The 6,000-nt window shown below is 42.6% G+C and overlaps 1 pseudogene; it reads right to left on the bottom strand.

Moving 5' to 3' along the window:
- Positions 1-4,806: 4,806 nt before the first annotated feature.
- On the bottom strand, positions 4,807-5,664 carry LOC101956017 (transcription factor Spi-C pseudogene; annotated as a pseudogene).
- Between the last annotated feature and the right edge of the window lie 336 nt (positions 5,665-6,000).

Below are 6,000 nucleotides of genomic sequence, written 5' to 3' on the forward strand. Positions count from 1 at the left end.
AAAAGTACTTTCTAAGAGCACCAATGTCTTACAGGGTCACCATACAATAATGACAGAGCAAGAAAGAGGCAAGATCACTCCATAAATATGTCTGAACATGGACAAAACCAAGCTCACCATGAAACCATAAAAATGGCTCAACATTTCTGAGCATTTGCATTTTTCCCATTTAATTTTCACAACAGCCCAGTGAAGCTAAGTACTCTTCCGAGGAATTAGGTTCTGAGGTTGGAGGTGGCAAAATCACTTGCTCAAGGGCACAAAGCCAGCAGGAGTGGAGCCAGGATCCAAACCCAGGCCACCTGCCTGCAGAAGTCACAAGCTAGGCTCCACATGTGCTAACAAAGCCCACTTTTATAGGTAGGACAAGTCCTTGATAAACCTCAACGCCAATGCAGAGCGCTGGTAGTCACTGGACGGGCCAATGTGTCATAAGTCAGGAGGCCTAAAGAATTTCTTGTCTTCTTATGGAATCTAGGACAACTGGATCTATGGTGAATTGGGTCCAACTTACTAAATTTTAGAGTAAAAATCAACTTACTTTGGACTGAGGTGATACTTAAGATGGGGAAATTTCAATATAAAAATGGAGAAGGTCCTGGGCACACTGGGACAAGTTAGTCATCTCACTTAACATCTGGCATTGAGCAGGGAAGCAGAGACAGAGAACTGTCTGTCCTGACTCTGCCCAGGCAGAGGAAGATGGAGAAAACACCAGATGGCTCTTGGCCTTAGGTGTGTTATCCCACCCACCAGGACTATTGACCCAGTCAAGGTTTTGTGTTTCTACTAGTCAGAAAAACAACTTATCCCCTTGCATGGGGGAAAGGGGGTCATAAGTATTTGCATTCCAGCAAAGAGCCCCAGGTGAGAGTGTGAGCTTTCCCCTGACTACAGCCTTCCTTGGGGAGGGGGCTGGTCTGTGGGGGATGAACTGGAGGGAGCACTGAACAGCTAGGAATAACCACTCAGAAAAGACAGAAGACATCATTGTGGGAGAAGGCTGGAGTTCAACCTGGCTCTGTCTGTGATCATTGAACTTCTTTTACCCTCTTTCCCATCTGTAAAAGGAGATGCTGAGATGGCTCTGTGCCCTTGAGCAAGTGATTTTGCCATCTCCAACCTCAGAACCTTTTAGAGATGCTGGAAGGATTACACAGGCTACTAATGGTGAAGAATTTGACATAATACCCTGTACATAGTAGGTGCTGATAAATGGTAGTTGTTATTTTAAAATTTATATAATTATTTTAGAAATGAGCCTGTATCCTGATTGGATACATCCCCATGGAGATGGAGCACTTCTTTTTAAATATATATTTTTATTTGTCCTAATTAGCTATACATGACACTAGAATGAATTTTGACACATCATGGATAAATGGAGTATAACTTCTCGTTCATCTGGCTGTACATGATGTAGTTACACAGATAATCTAATCATATATGCACATAGACTAATAATGTCTGATTCATTCTACCCCCGTACCCCCTCTTCTCCCTTCACTCTCCTCTGTCTAGTCCAAAATACTTCTATTCTTGATATGTAACATTTTATGCACATAAAAAATCCCAGTTTAAACTGCCCCTGGGAAGGGAGGGGGTATAGGAATAGGAAAGACAGCAGAATGAATTTAACTTGCCTTTCCTATGTACATATATGAATACACCACAGTGAATCTCCATATCATGTACATTCCCAAGACTGGTATCAAAATTAGAGTAAGACATAATTAATTTTTGTAAAAATATGTCAAAATATACTCTACTGTCATGTATCACTGATAACAAGTTAAAAAGGGGGAATAAAAAAAACCCCTGCAATTAATTAAATTAAAGTGCAAGTCAGATGTCTACCACCAGGGGGCATGTTATAATGCCACGGCTGCCAAGACAGTTTGCCTGGCTGGGCCACAGTGGCCCAGTGGGGTACAATGGGCCCTACCAGCACAAAGCATGTTTGTTATTCTGTAAACCTTTTCATAAAATATGCTTTGAAACTCATGTGGTGATCTTATACATTAATTAGCAACTAGCATTTATAGGTATATTCAATGAAGGACATAATTTAGAGCAAAATTCAAAGTCCTAAGCACCTAAGTGAAGTCTCTCTCAGCACTTTCACACTCCAGTGGCACTTGGGATTTCCCTCTCCATGGCTAGGATGTCCATCAACAGCAAAATGGATAAATAAATTTTGGTGTATTCATGTAATGGAATACTAAGTAGATATGGAAACAAACACTGCATCACACACAACAGATTTTGTAAACATAAAACTGACTGTATGGAGGCCAGATATAAAAGAATAATACTGAGCCAGTGCAGTGACACAGGCCTGTAATCCCAGTGACTTGGGAAGCTGAGGCAAGAGGATTACAAACAAATTAGAGACCAGCCTTGGCAACTTAGTGAGACTCTGTCTCAAGGTAAAAAATAAAAAGAGATGGGAACATAGCTCAGTGGTAGAATGCCACTGGGTTCAATTCCCCGTACTGAAAAAAGAAGGAGGAGGACTGATAATACCAAATGACTGCATTTACATAAAGTTCCAAAACTGACCAGAATAATTATGTTAGAAATCAGGATGGTGTTTGCCCTGAGGAGAGCCATGATTGGAGGAAAGTACAGAAGGGTTCTCAGGTACTGGAATGTTCTATTTCATGATCAGGGTGTTGGTTACACAGGTGTGTGTAACAGTGTCTTGGTCTGTTTCCTATTGCTCCAATGGAATACGTGATACTGAATAATTTATAAAGAAACAAACATTTCTTTTCATTCTGGGAACTGGGAAATCCAAGGTTGAGGTATTGCATCTAGGGAGACCTTCATGTTGGTGGGGACTCTGGAGAGAGAACCAAGGCGGTGTGGGGACTCACACGATGAGGGGGCCCCATACAAGAAAGGCTCAAACCAGCCAAACTTTATAATAGACCCACTGTAGAGACAACTCATTAACCCATTTACACATTAATCTAAGAACGGATTAATGTATTCACAAGGGCAAAACTCGTATTACCTAATCACCTCCCAAGATTCCACGCCTTTAAGTATTATTAACCTATGACTTTGGGGATTAAGTTTCCAGCACATGACAAACATTCAAACCACAGCAAATAATGAAAAGTCACCTAGCCTCAGGCTGAGGACTCATGCACTTTTCTTCATATATGTCAAGTTTGAATTAAACATTTACTAAAATAAATCTGGGGGTACCAGCATGTGCATAATGGACAAAAGGAACCTTGGATTTGTGGCTACCAAGTAAGTGACACTTCCTTCCCAGTGGCATCACAAAGGGTGTGATCACGACTTAGTATGTCATCTCCTAGGCACTGGGGATTAGCCCAGGAGCAGACACCTAACTCAAGTGAGCTGATCAGAGCCCTTCCCTAAAGTAAGGATGCCTGTTGAACAAACTTCCCCCTGATGCTGGGGTTGCAAATGACAGCAGGAGAGTCCCAGATGCTTCTAATCCCAGTTTCGGTCCTTCCTCAATTTGCCAGAATCTTCATTCTTTTTATTCTGTGAGTCAATCCTATATCCCTCCCAATTAGGTGAAACAATGAATTGCTTTTTATGCTTAAGTTTGTTTAGTTTAGTTCCTGACACTTAAAACCAAAGAGTCTTGACTAATCCATTGAGCAACTGGGTGGATGGCAGGGCCACTGTATTAGGCACACAGGAGGAAGAGTAAGAGCAAGCGGCCTGAGACCATCTCATCTGGGAAGGGGCAGATCTCTTCCTACTCAGGAGCTTTTCACAGCCTGACAATGGTGTTCTGTGTCATCGGTTTCTATGCCTGTGGTCTCGACTAGCCCCCAAGGTAACCACACTAATGTGTAATCACTTCCTAACTTGGAGTTCAAATTAAGTTTATATTTGCTTAAACTATCAAACTCATTGACTTTGAGACTCCAACCAGCCTAGCTTAGAAATATTTCTTTCCTCCTGGGTTTCTCCCGTCATTAAGAACCATGAAGCCCACAGGGGTGCTTACCTGGTTCAAGGGCCTGAGTTCTGGCCATGAAAGTCCTCAGGAGAGGCTGACTCCTCTGTTTTTGCTCTCAGTACCACATGGTGTCACTGTTGAAATAGACAGTTGTATCCCTCTGTCATTGTCCTGCCCTTGTCTCCTAGCACTGGTGAAATACATCTGCTCCAGCTGTTCCCATTGTCCTTCACCCACTGCTGGACAGTCTAGGTGGTTCCCCTCTACCTGATTCCCCTCTACCCCCTCTCCTGGAGTGAGGCTTAGAGGGCATCACAGGGCATACCACAGGCTCCACACCCCTGGGGACAGGGAGTTTGGCTGACCCCCATTTTCCCAGCTTAGACCCACCTCTAGTTCCTCAGCTCAGGACATGGACACCAGTGTCATAGACATTTCCCCATGGCCTGCTCTACCAGGGTAACAGGCTCTATAAGGGTCTCTACCTGCAACTTCAGCTGCTCCGTGCCCTGGGCTACCTACCCCCCCCACACCCCCTGACTTCTTCATTCTTCCCCTAGAATGAGGGAAATCCTAACTAAGGCCCCTGTCTCCATTTCCTACTTCATGATGAATTCCTAAGAGTTGTGGATGCAGAGGGCACCAAGTGACACACTCTCCTGTGTGGGAGACAAAGACAATATATCTTATTTTTAAAAAATAATAGTTGTTACCTTGAGACCATTTTAGGAATTGCACCATATGTATAATAGTCATAGGAATCAAGCCTGGTATTTTGCTGGATTATTGAAACTATGCTTTCTTTTTTTCATTGATATATATATATATATATATATAGTTATATAGTTATATAGTTATATATAGTTATAATTTGCATTCCAGTTATTTAAACAAATATTCCTGAGCAGGTTGGACAGACTATGAGTGGATCTCTTTCCCCAAGAAATGAGGTAGAGGGTTTTTGGAGAATGTCCTTGCTGAATCGGTAGCTAAGCTTTCTCTGGAATTTGGTGGTTTCCCCAATCCTATATTTCCTCAGGGCTCTTGTTATTTTCTGATAAGTCATGCTCTTCCAATTGCTTTTTCTTTCCCCACAAAGTTCAGCAAGATTCCTCTGACCACCACCACTACTTTTTTTTTTTTTAATACAAACTGAAAGATGCCTTTGATTTTACTAACACACTGGATACAAGATGCCATCTGGGGATTGCACAGGGACTCCCAAAGGGGTTTCAGCTGCCCGAGCTTCCTCCTCCATTTTCCTCCCCTTTGCTGGAAAACAGCAGTTTACACAACTGATTTTCGGTTATGTTCTGCAGAGGTTAAGGAATATTTCCTTCAAAATAGAAGCCCACACTTATTATGGTTCTCCAGTTCTAGACAGTGTCCTCTGTAGGCAACCCTCCATAGCAGCTGGAATTTCCTCCAATGTGAGGATAATGGTTAATGAAAGCCAGATAATTTTTGTAATCTGGGGAGTACTGAAGATTCTCAGATGAATGTTGCATCAGTACCTCAAAAGCATCTTCAAATGCTTAACCCAGCTTATCTTGTTCAACAGAATTCTTGCTTCAGTGAAAAAATTGAGGATTCTGTTCATAGAGTCCAATGTGGCATTCACTTGTATGAGATGGGAATAGCCTTCCCCTCTTCTAAAACACACCCTTCCTCCTCACGTAACTTGCAACCTACCATTGAAATAGCTGTGACATTCAGGGGAATGTCACATGTGGGGGAAACCACCAAAGAATTTTTGGTAAACCTTGTGGGTCTGAAACTGCACTTTCTATAATAGGGGTTGGGCAGAAAAGAAACTAATAGGATTGTAGTCTATGACTGGCCAGTGTTAGTTCTCACACTTCTAAGTTATTCCTGCTTTCTGAATGAAGAAACCAAGCTCAGGAAAGTTGAGAAACTTGGCTAATAATATTCCCAAGAGCTGGGGTGGGGGTGACACCCATCATCTCCTGCATGGGTGGGCACATCCTCTGTGGAATCAGGGGCCAACTGAGAAAGCTGAGGCTAGCCTTTCTGTCTCCTGATACCAC

This window comes from Ictidomys tridecemlineatus, chromosome 5 (genome assembly GCF_052094955.1).
Source record: "Ictidomys tridecemlineatus isolate mIctTri1 chromosome 5, mIctTri1.hap1, whole genome shotgun sequence".
Lineage (NCBI taxonomy): Eukaryota > Metazoa > Chordata > Mammalia > Rodentia > Sciuridae > Ictidomys > Ictidomys tridecemlineatus.